At 34.2% G+C, this 13,384-nt stretch overlaps 1 pseudogene; it reads right to left on the bottom strand.

Annotated features, from left to right (window-relative positions):
• Positions 1-5,388: 5,388 nt before the first annotated feature.
• LOC119191855 lies at positions 5,389-7,442 on the bottom strand (annotated as a pseudogene).
• Positions 7,443-13,384: the final 5,942 nt, after the last annotated feature.

Here is a 13,384-nt window from a genome sequence, read left to right as displayed (position 1 = left end):
ACCTCTTTTTATCCAATATTTATTCTTTTTAGTCACCAGCACTAAAATTAATATAACACACAAGATTAATAACACTTGGAATATCATTGTTCCGCGACGCGACGCCCCGAGCAACTCGGTCAGATAACTGGCTTATGTTTTCATAATATGCTATGATTGTCTAAAAACGATATGCGGTCATCGTTCGTTGGAACTGCACCGTAGAGTCTATGATGACATCAAGGTCAGCGTCAATAACTCCGACGAATTCATTGAACGAGATACAATAACAAAATATATTACCTCTGTAAGTGTATATCGGGCCCTGCTATTAAACTAAGTATATACTTGGATTTGTATGAATGTATATTTATAAATATATCATCACGCTTTTCTTTTTTTAGTGATAGGCACGGGCTTACACCCACATTTCACCAGCTATGTTATATCTTCTGTAGTACGAGTTTATTGCTATATACACAATTCCACACTTCGGTCCGATATTGAACAAAACATATAATTTAGCTGGACTCTGTATTTGAACCTAAAACCTCAGCGCGATAATGGTAGCACACACGTTATACAACTACGCCATTGCGTCAGTCTACCAACACACACCTAATAATATAATAATGTGTAAGACAGTGGGTTTTAACTGATTATTATTCCTATGTCATACCTCATACATAAATATATTTGTATTGACGTATACTTTATTTATTCTATTAGCATTACAATGTAAATATTATAGTGTGTAAAGTTAGTCGGGGATCTGTTTAAAAGTGTTTCTCTGTTGGATTCTGGTACCAAATGTATATTTATGACTTTAGTTTTTACCAGAAATTTAGCACCTTCATATTTTTGCCTATCTATATCAAATTTGAAGTATGAAGGGAAAATGGATCATACTTAAAGGTCATATTCGCATGAAAGATCAAAATATTATCACCGATAAGATAGGTCATGCAAGTAACTAGCACAAGGGTACAGTTTATTTATTTATTTATTAAAAAAAGATACACATTGGCTTATCACTATGCACTGGTACAAATATTGGTTAAAATGTTATACTTCCGTGTGAGTCGCCTGTTAGTGTATACAACATTATGTTATAACAATAAAACAAAATAGTATGAATACGAGAGGTGATCAAGAAACAAAGAATTTAATTAACTACTTAGAATTCTTACGCATTTTTTTGCAAACTTAGCGGTATCGGTGTCAAGAAAAATGTCAACATCACCAGCCGAGGATATCTCATTATATGTGAACATGAGTCTGTTAGGTGGAGCATTTTTGCCTATGTTGCTGTGGCAGATATACGGGCTAAAGATTTTCACAATAGGTTGTCTGGGAATTACCCTAGGTACCCTCAGATTTATTTTCATTAGAGTCTCAGGAGTCACTGCTTTGCCATGAATAAGTTTATGTAAAGTTTTTAAGTCAATAATTTTGCGCCTCTTTTCCAGAGAGTCTAATTTGAAATGAGACATACGAGTGAAGTAGTCTGCCCGATAAGGACAGTTACGGTCTTTAAAAGCAAGAATGCGGGTGAAGTTGCGTTGTATTCGTTCAATTCTGTCACTGTGAATTTTGCAACTCGGGTTCCAAATGGGGGACGCATATTCTAAATTACTTCGTACTAGAGCTTTGTATAGAATTAGTATACATTGGGGATTTTTAAGTCGCTACAAATGCGTTTCATAAAACCGACCATCTTCCAAGTGGATAGAATGACTTTGTCGATATGATTAATAAAATTAAGTTTGTTGTCTATGTGCACTCCGAGATCGCGTACTGTTTTGGATTGTTCCAAGGTTTCACCATTGATTGTGTAATATGTCGTTATAGTGTGTTTTATTTTTCTAGAGAATTTAATGTGAGTACATTTTTTGGCATTTAAAGTCATTTTGTTCAAAGTACACCATTCAGTAATAGAATTAAGATCTTTTTGTAATAATTTGGCGTAGTCGATTGTTTTTATAGTTTTGTACAATTTCAAGTCATCAGCATATAAAGAGTATCTGCTAAATTTTATTTGATCGGTAATATCATTTATAAATGCAAGGAAAAATATTGGTCCTAGGTGAGAACCTTGGGGTACACCAGAGGTCGGGAAAAAGGCAAACGATTTAAAGCCCTGGGCAGTAACTCTTTGAACTCTGTTATACAGATATGACTTAACCCAAGTCAAAAGGTTTCCATGGATCCCATATTGTTGGAGTTTAGACAGTAGTAAGTCATGATTGACTGTGTCAAACGCGCTGCTAAAGTCAGTATATATTGAGTCAATATCAGTTTTATTGTCTAGATTAAGTGCTAGATCAGAGACATAGTCTAGAAGATTTGTCACTGTAGATTTGCGTGAACAAAATCCATGCTGATGGGGAGAAATCACATTGGAAAGGTGTTTTGCTAGCAGAGGATACACTACTTTTTCAAAAAGCTTAGAGAACACACTTAAAATGGATATAGGTCGATAGTTCTTAATATTAGATTTGTCACCTTTTTTATGGATGGGAACAACGTTTGTGTCCTTCCACCTATTGGGAAATACCGCATATTGCAAAGATTTTTCGAATAATATTTTCAATGGCAGAGTTAAATACTTCTTTGTGTGATTAATAAAAAACGGGGGAATCCCATCTGGGCCAGCGCCTTTATTTGGATTCACGGACTTTAAAACTTTATCAACATCTCGTTCAGTAATGTGTATATTGCTAAGGGAGAACTGTGGATAGCGATCGTCCAAATGAATGAACTGGTCATCATCTCGCGGAGAGTAAATCGAGGAGAAATGCCTAGCAAAAAGGTTACAAATCTCTTCTCTATTGCAGGTAATTTTGTTGTCTAAAAACATTTCTCCAGGCAGATTAGATGATCCTCCCCTCTGATGTTTTGCGAAAGCCCAAATTTTTTAGGATTCCTTTTAAGTGTGTTTTCCATGCAATTTATATAATTTGAATAGCAAGACAGTGTTAATGACTTAACACGTTTATTGCTTAATTCTAGCTCAAGTTTGTCCCTATTATTGCGGTATATTTTAAATATTTTCCGTAACCTATCTCTCTCTGCTATTAATTTAATTAGATTCGGGGTAAACCAAAGGGGAATCTACCACTGCGAACTTTAGTTTTCGGGATGGTAACTGTGATCACGGAGAATAATAAAGAGTAAAATTTAGAAATAGCCATGTTGACATCTGAGATAGGTGAGAGTTCTGAATTCCAATCGATCTTTTGCAACTCCTTATTCACTAGAGTGTAATCAGCTTTTTTAAAATTATATGTCGCAAACGGTTTGGTGTGTATACACTCACTTTTTTGCTTTATGATATCTATGATTAATGCTGGATGATGTTGATCTAATTTACACAGTGGCATGTGATTCTCGCGTACACTAATACGACCAAAATTGCCAAAAACCAAATCCAAGACACGATTATTAACATTTCTTATGTTATTGAATTGAAGTAAATTATTTAATGACAAAAAGTCTATAAAAGAATAACCTAAATTACACTTATAGTTGGTAGGCCTTAAATTTAATAGGTTCTCATTATCATTTGTCCAATCTATGAAACCCAAATTAAAATCACCAAGTATCACTGCATCTTGAGCGTGAGTAAGAACGTCGCTACAGTTGTCCAGCATATAGTCCAACGCAGAGACGGTGACTGGGGGAGGTAGGTAAATCACGCCGAATAAAGTGCCTTTAATATCACGCGGATGCAATTTTACTGAGATCCACAAATCTTCTAGTTGACTTTCGAAGCGTTGGATTCTTTTCGAAAGGTATTTCGTGGACACAGCGATCATGACGCCGCCTCCAGATTTGTTAGCCAGCGAGGTTGTATCCCTATCTCTACGGTAGACGCTATAGTGTTTATAAAAGAGTTCGTTATCGCATACACTGGCATCAAGCCACGTTTCTGTACCCACAATAATGTCATAATTTTCTGTCAACAATCCCAGTCTGAACTCCTTTGTTTTTGTTTTGAGACCTCTAAAATTCTGATAGTAAATCTTTAAATTGGCCATTTTTGGTTTTGGAATTGCTAAAAAGAGATGCGCATAGGGATACTTCTATTGCAATCCATCTAGAAACTCATAAGACTTAACCTGGATTGCGGGGGAATGGTCATCCTTGCGTATAAAAATACGGCCGTTGCGAACCCAAACATATTTGAAAGCCTTTGCACGGGCAACTTGCCTTGTACGAGCATGAAGAGCCTTGTAGTAAGGTGATAAATGTTCTCCCACGTAGATTGGTGTTTTGGTTACGTTCAATCCTAGATGACCAGAATGCAGTTTTTCAGTTATTACAAATTTTGTGGGGTTAATACTGTTATTTATCAATATTTTTTATTGCACACAGCCGTGAACTGTCGTGTGTTTTAATAGGTTCCTTGACTAATATACATACTGTATTATTATTGTAGGCATACATAAATATAAATTTCCGGGAAGTCCTCGTCAAGTTATGTAATAATAAATGACCGACACCCTAGTTTCATCATGTAAACATTATTTATTTTAATCTTATTTATATTAAAATACATGCCAGATAGAAGACACTGCATTAAATTATATGACATATCGTTTCCTACTCCAGCGGTAATAACTAGGTTATTCAGACATAATATTATGAAGACTTTAGAGAACAAAAAACTATTATTAAATAAATGAAGGTAGTTGCAGAGAGGCTGTTAATGATAATCAACTCATATTTTATAATTAATTAATAACATACAAAGTGACTAAAATTTGCTTACATGGCTACTAAAGAACACAATGATTATTTTAATGAACTCTGCAAAGAATTCTTTATAAAGGTTTTTTTTTACTTATAAAATCACGGATGACATCGTTTCAGAACGAGATGTAGTAGATAATCCTCATTCAGTTCGGAAAAGAGACTAAAGGAAATTTATAATGATATAATAATATCAGCCCTGTATTATATACTGTCCCACTGCTGGGCACGGGCCTCCTCTAGCGCTGAGAGGAATTAGGCCTTTGTCCACTACGCTGGTCTAGTGCGGATTGACAGACTTCACACACCCTCAAAATTCCTATAGACATTTTTGAGGTATGTAGGTTTACTCATGATGTTTTCCTTCACCGTTAAAACAAGCAAGCAGTAATTCACAATGGAAATTTATTACAACAATATTTAAATATCCAAGCTGGATAGTGTTGTAGATTGTAACCTTTGTTGTGATATTATTTTTTATGTGTTCTATTTTTAATAATATTTGAATGTTGTTGTTTTGTTGTTTGCTTGTTGTTACATATTTACCCTGAAATAAACACTCGTGTCAATAACACATCTTTTTTATTTAATTTTATAAATAACTCAGAACATAATTATTATATATAACACCAATTATTTACAACAGTATAATAATTTTGATGACGAAATATAGTAAAAGTTCAAAATTCAATATTTAACTTCTCTGGTTGGGTGCATTAATTTTAACAAAACCTCATCTGGAACAAATTTGTAATTTTCTTCATAATTCTCGGGGTATGAATTCGTATCTTGCATTTGAATCACGAATGCTGAACGTGCTTCGTTCGAACCGATCCGGATTGTAAGAATGTTCGGCGAGGGTGTACCTTCTCAACAGACGGACTAAGCAAGCCTTGATCTGGATACGCGCGAACCTCATACCTACAAACAGGATTAGTATGGTTAGCATAGTGTTTATAAATGCCTACACCTAGTGTTTCATAACAACACAAATCTTCTATATCACATATCCCAGACAGGGTAGGCAGATAATATGTTACCAACGCCCACTTTTTGTCATCAGTGTTTCGTATCATGATGTGATAGGGGGCGAGCTATATAGCACTTCTGAGGTATGCACGCTTCCTAAGATGTTTTTCTTTACAGTTAAAACAAGCTATTGTTCACAAAGAATACACACATAAATTTTATAAAAGTCAGAGGTGCGTGCCCTTGGGTTTTGAACCTTTACAAACATCCCCCGGTAGTCTACTGACAACCGAGACAAATGTCTCAGTAGTCTTTCACTCCCATTTAGGCAATCGCTGCCTTCATTAAAATAAGATAAGTGCTATTTAACTAGACCTCATATATCTGTATAGTATGTCTATAAAATAGTATATTGATTTATTTGAACCCTACAAAATACATTGTTGAACTTATAATTTATTCATCAATGTGCTGGTATCATAGAGCATGTGGAAGCGATAAATTGTTACTATCATTACGTTATTACCGTCCATAATGTGCGACACGTTCGAAAGATCATCATATCAAGTAAACTGACCTTTTCATATTATCTTAATCGGTCATATTTCCTAATGATTCCCTAGTGAAGAGACAACTATTGCATGACATTAATCTATAAAGGCATACCCGATGGTACAACATTTTATAGTATTTTTATTTTATTTTAATATTTTTTATTATTATTATTGAATTAATTACCACTTTCGTCTAGGTCTTATTTTATTGGAAGCAATATAAAAGCGAATTTAATTGGAAGTATACTGGAGTGTCATAACATTTAAATTAATTATTATATCCGCTAAAAGGTTTAGTGGAGAGGGCAATATGAAAATATGTTAGAATTTTATTTAAGTTATGAATGCATACCAATACAAACACGATTTCCTCTACCAAAAGCCATGTAGCTGAATTTTTCCATATGTTTAATTCTATCAGGAGCAAATCTTTCCGGGTCAAATAAATCAGGATTTGGGAATAGTTTCTCATCTCGATGGATAGAATATATCGGTATTATTATTACTGTGCCCTTCTCTATTTTCAATTTATTGCTTGGTAGCACAGTATTTTTCGTACAAAATCTTTGATTCTGTCCAATTGGTGGATATTTTCTCAAAGCCTCATTCATGACCATGTCGAGGTATGGCAGATTATCTAAATCTTCATACGTGAGTTCAGTTTTACCATCTTTGAAAACTTCGTCGATGTCTTCGTGTAGTTTCGTTAAAATCGTTTGGTTTTGCTGCCAGTTCTAAAAGAGTAAAATGTATCCCATTGGCTGTGGTTTCAGTACCAGCTATAAAGAAGAAAAACGCTTGAGCTGCGAGAAGCTCGTCGGTCGGCTCTAATTCATAACCAGTAGTTGGATCTTTCATCAGTCCATTTTTCTGCAGCTCCAAGCACACATCAATAAAATCATTCCTTTTCTTAGAATTACGACGCTTCTTTAAAACATTTTTAACAGCACCAATAAAAAATTCTTCGTGATCACCAAATAATTTTATTGGCAAAATGTTGAATAATGATGGAAGCATATTGTTCAATAAAAATTTTATGTTAGTGGAAAATGATGGTTCAAAGGCGTCCCAGGCCATTTTTACGAATGGAGAATCTATAGTGCTTTTGCTTGTTGTGTCTATCCCAAATACTGCTGCTCCAATAGATGCGGCTGTGTATGTATATATAATATTGTAAGGTTTTCCCTAACCTGTGTGTCTTTTTCAATCAAATCAACTAAATTTTGTGCACATATATCTATACTATAAAACATGGTCTTGAGTCGAATATTCTTGAAAACCGGTGTCATTTTGTGTCGCAGGATTTTCCATCTAGGATAGTTGTCGATGGACAAAATATTATCGCCCAATTTATCTTTTTCGTTCAAAACTATACCCCGTTTGTAAAAACTTTGGAAATCAACAGCAACAACGGCTTGAATGTCTTCAAGATTTTTAACCATCAAGGCTGGCGTATATCCGAAATACATACCAATTTGGTCTTCTTTGTATTTATCATATATTTCTTTGGAGTATTCGGACAAGGAGCGATCACCAAAAACGTATCTCCATATAATTCCAGTCTCTTGAACTACTCCTCTTATTTTCCAGTAATTTTTCTTTTTAATAAACAATGTTATTATTAATAGCATACACGAAAATAATAAAACTTGGAAGAACATTGTGCACTGTAACTACTCGTTGGGTTGGAGATATACTGACACGTATTAAACTGTCGACATCTGAAGTCACGACTTAGCAATTAATCATTAATAACATTATTATTATCAAACCCGTAAACAAGTCTTTATATAATTACCAGAATTATATTATAAAGCTTTGTTTTTATTATTTAATTATCTCTGCGTGTTTACTTCCATACGGCTTACGTTGTATAAATTCTCTGTGTAAAGTTATAAGGGAATGTTAACGATTTATAAGATTTTTTTGCAAGGAAAAAATCTTATTTCCAGAAAATAATGTATCTACCTGAATATAATTTCACAGTCAGCCTTCGCTTAAACTAATAAGCGTTAAGTTTGCTGTTTGTCTAATCCATTATGTGTTCCGCTAACTATTTAACTTAACTGTCTTGTGTAAACTTCTAACATTACTTAACTGTTTGTCTTTTAAGTGAGCTGTATCACCAGTTTCAAGTTGGATTTACTAACATGTTATCTTTATGTTGTTTAGTTAAAAGCTCACAAGGGAACGAATCTGGAACTTAAGTAAAGGCATAGATTCTTTATACTAATATGATAAAGTGATTGTATTTAGACTGATTGCGTGTATAACAATATCAGCCCTGTATTATATACTGTCCCACTGCTGGGAACGGGCCTCCTCTACTACTCAGAGGGGTTAGACCTTTGTCTACCCGCTGGCTTAATGCGGATTGGTAGACTTCACATATCCTCATAATTCTTATACAGAACTTCTCAGGTATACAGGTTTCCTCACGACGTTTTCCTACACCGTTAAAGCAAGCAATGTTTCACAAAGTATATACATGATTTTAGAAAAGTCAGAGGTGTGTGCCCTTGGGTTATGAACCTGCGGACATTTGTCTCAGCCCGTTCCACAACAAGGCTTTCTTCGCGTTGCGATTGCATGTATAGTTTGTGGAATATTGTAGAGCTGACAGAATCCATATATGACATTTCTCAATGGTTATTAAAGTTATCGTATTACCTTTCTGTACAACGTATGATTACAGTGGACTAGTTGGAACCAAAACGGTAGGTGTTTCACAACGTATACGTTTCCTATTTAGCCAAGTACAGTAATTATGCTCTACCACCGGTCTTCACTCCTAAAATTATCTAAAAATTCATACTTATAACTTATTTCTAAAGCGAAAATTGATGCAAAGAGCTAACCAGCGTATAACAGAACTTGTTAACATAATCATATGCATTGCTGGAGTTTTAGCCAAAATAGATTACGTAAAACTTGGATGTAGCTAAAAATGTAGCCAGAAACTAGTTTGGAAAGACGCCAAACTAAGCTGTAAGACAAAAAGGCTTTTGTTGAACAACTAAATTGGTTTTCGAATATTACTGTTGTTATATCTGCTTTATTGTATATTTTTTAGAATACAAGTGAAAGAAATATTTTTGAGGGTAGTATTTTTGTAGCTATGCGTAGTCTGCACATCCTTATCTAGGGGTTGGACGGAGATCTGACCCGAGTTTCACAAGAGATCCTTGCCCCATTGTGGGACTATTTAGAAACACTATAGATATTATTTCGTCTATTATTTTATTGTTTAGCAGTAGCAAATTTTGTCTGTGAAATCACTGAGGTCTTTGATATGCTGTTCTTTATGATGACTAGCGCAAATATTTTTTGTAAATGACACATCTGGTGACATTACCAGTGTTTATGGTAAGGAGTGGTATTTACTGCCAAGCATGCGATCTAGTCCTATTAGATCATTATATAAACAGTAATACCAATACGTGACCCGAACCTTGTGAACTCTTACGTAGGTCCTTTCAAACGAGCACTAAATAAACATTAACACGAAAAGTTAAGGAAGCGTGTTTTACCATCAGACTTGAGCAGTTTGGCGTTGAAGTAATTTTTCGGTGTATAAAAACTATATAAACAAGATAACACGTAAATAAATTGGGAAGGCTTGGAGAGGAAAGGTTAAGTTATTGTCACCAGTCTTACGGGTCAATGACACTCGGGAGTATAGCGTCATCCGAGCGAGCATTGGACGGAGTCATACGATACGATACAAAGTCAACCGGGTCATCTAGTATTCTATAAAATAAACGTTTGTTACAACCACACATCTGAAAGAAAACTCACTACTCACTGGTTGTACACTTTATTTCACTGTGATGCATTAGGTAACTTTGTTATTAAATCACTATAACGCATTGACGTATATACACGATCATCATATAAACTATTTGTTCAAAATCTGAACTAAAATGTCAACCAAAACGTCACTGTTGTAACACTTAAACAACAAACAATTTTACTTATTTGACTAAATTTTTTTATTCATATCCAGGTTTACACTTAGACTCGAGTTCTTATACGATGAGCGCCACTCCGTACACAACCACATGCTGTCAATATTGACTATACTACAGTAAGAATTTGGAAGGGGTTGCGAGTTCAATTCAGTGGCACACAGTGAATGTTATGTCTATGACGACTGTGTCGAGGACATGGTTGCATCCCCTTTTATAATATTGCGGGTATTACCATATCCAGCACCACAAAACTTTAGTGTTGCTAGAATATTTTTATAAAACTCAACAAGATATATGTTTAATAATTGCCAGAATAGTTATAGGCTAACACACCAGTGTTTCAATTTTTCTATATAAATTTTCCTAGCGATATAAAGGTTCAAAATCAATCAAACCTAATATTACGTTAAAATTCCGTACAACCACATAAATTAATTCAAAATAATCAATTAACCACAGAATTAGCATACACTGTATCCGGTTCGCAATCGAGGCACAGACGCATCTGCATTTGAAATCATTCGCTGAATGATGTGCGGGATACCTCCACGCCTACAAACACATTGTAATTCATTACAGACTTGATGAACTTGAGGTTTATTGAGAAATGTTTTACTGCTAAAAGCATTCTTATTTGTTACTATGACAGTTTTTGGCTTAGTAAATTTGCTGAGGAGAAGTTACCCGATATAAACTAATTAAATAGGATTAAAACTACTATTTAGAGAGGTGCTGGTAAGTAGTACCTAAGCATTAATTGTCGAGTATATAACAACTTAACAGCTACCGTTGATTAATATCAAATTAACAGTGCTTTTACTATATAAAGTAAGTATTTCTGACTAGCATAAAAAAATCAGAACCGCCTTAAAATGAAATAATAATTGTAAAATAAAATCGTGTAACATGCGCAAAATGAATAAAAATAGCTGTTTATCGCTTGGATTTCATTCAGTTTAATCCGGTTGAGCCCTCGAGTTAAAGTATTAATGTTTTTATTTTTATTTATTAAAACTCTTTATTGTACATCAAAAATGTAAAGAATAATAAATATAGAACAGAGATGGTGTAATAACAGAAAGTACAAATGGCGGTCTTATCGCTATTTGCGATTTCTTCATGTTGTTTGTGTTTGAATAAAAACTCGAGTGAATATTAGTTATAATGATTATTTGGTGGTACTGGTAGTGGGTCTTTTATATATGAGAGTCCGTCTGGGAAGGTACCACTGCAATGTCTATTTCAGTTGCCAAACTATAGGGTGTAATCACTATTGTTCCGGTTTGAAGGACATTGTAGCCAGTTTAACTACTAGACATAATAAGACTTAACATCTCATGTCTCAGGATGGCAAGCGCAGTGGAATACCAAACAATAGGTACTTTATAATTCAAGGTGTTGGATGGTGTTTCTACTGTTTATGGGCAGTCACGTATCCGCTTACCATCAGCAAAACGGCGAGTTCGTCTCGTCATTTAAATCAATAAAAAAATATCTTTTCCATATTTGTTCTTATTTTTTATTTTAAGGGGTCTGAATGTTAATCGTCATATTTTCAAGGACAATATCCATCGCGACAAACCAGTAGTCCAGTTTGTATATTGCTATCATAGGTACAGGTAACATATCCCAAATTATCACAAAAGACTTTGGACAATAAAAAAAACCTATGCCTGCCTAAAGTAACCGACCAGTTCCCACTTGTACAAAAACAAATTGATTAAATACATCAAAGCAATAAACGATTAGGTCTCCGTAAATATGTATTTTCCACTCAATGAGAAACCAAGAGGTTGTAAAAAATCAAATACGGGCAAATTTAATTTACTCGGCCCACGCGTAAAGGGACCTCAATTTTGTATACATACAAGCGAAATCCAAAGACAGGGAATTGGACAATTTAAATAAGTACTCGAGTCTATACATATCTATATATATAAAAATGAATCCCTATTTCCCTTGGTCACGCCATCACGCTTGAACGGCTGGACCGATTTCACTATTTTTTTTGTTGTGTTTGTTATTGTCAGGAGAAGGTTCTTATGAAAGAAAACATTCAAAAATTGCGCGGAAAATTAGAAAACTTAACGAAAATATTAATTTTATATAACTGTCAATTGTTTGAAATAACTGTCGATTGACAAACTGCGCGCTGCAAATTCATAGTTAAGACGGGACAACGTCTGTCGGGATGACTAGTTAATATATAGATTCTAGTATTTACTTTAGTATTCACTTTTTACTTTTAAGGCCGAATTTGGTGTGCTATCCCCGTGTCTTTGATATCCTGATTACTACGCTGAATTCGTCATACAATAGCCCTCTTATATATGGCAAGACTATATAATGAGTAATTGAGTAAAACGAACAACTTTGCAGATATCTTTTGCCATACATTTGGTTCCTTCAAGCACCTTACTTAGTTTAAATAAGAACGAAATGTAATCTTATATAATATAATAGGTTTTTTGTGCTTTTAGCTGATTGACGATTTTATGCTGTGTCCGAACCTCGTGTAAATGTAGCAATTATATAGTAATAATATAATTTATAAGTGTCATACATGCCTTTGATTTTTATGATTACATTTGTTAGTCATGTTGTAAAAAATATTAATGTAATTTATACTGTTGGTTTGTTAAATATATTAAAAAAATAAAATATAAACCTGAAGAGTTTGTTTGATAGCGTTAATCTCATGAAGTACTAAACTGTTTTTACTTATAAGAAGCTACATTACTCTCAGGAGTAATGCTATAGGCTAAATTTTATTTCGGAAAAACTTTCTTTCGCAAGCGGCGCCGCAGGCAAGAGTCTAGTACTTAACATGTGGTGAATTGATTTGCTATTTCATCACTTATGTGGTTACCTTAATTACTTTGAAATTAGATTGGGGGCTGTTAGTAAATAATTTGGTTACGCTAATCGCCTAGTAATGAAATATATTAATGAAAATGAAACTGCAGTGAAAAACTGGTATGGTGTTTGTTGCCACTAAGCTGTCGTGTTTCGAAGTAATTTGTTAATTAGGTAGACAGGGAGTAGGAACACTTTCATCTTCATTTTTAAATGTATTTTTGAAAATTCATATAGTAGGTATATTTAGAAGCCAAGTGCGGGAAAAGGTATCCACAACCAATACACATAAAATAAGTA

Source organism: Manduca sexta, unplaced genomic scaffold, assembly GCF_014839805.1.
Source record: "Manduca sexta isolate Smith_Timp_Sample1 unplaced genomic scaffold, JHU_Msex_v1.0 HiC_scaffold_2006, whole genome shotgun sequence".
NCBI lineage: Eukaryota > Metazoa > Arthropoda > Insecta > Lepidoptera > Sphingidae > Manduca > Manduca sexta.
Note: the sequence above shows the minus strand (reverse complement) of the source record. Positions and strands in the feature narration are given on the sequence as shown.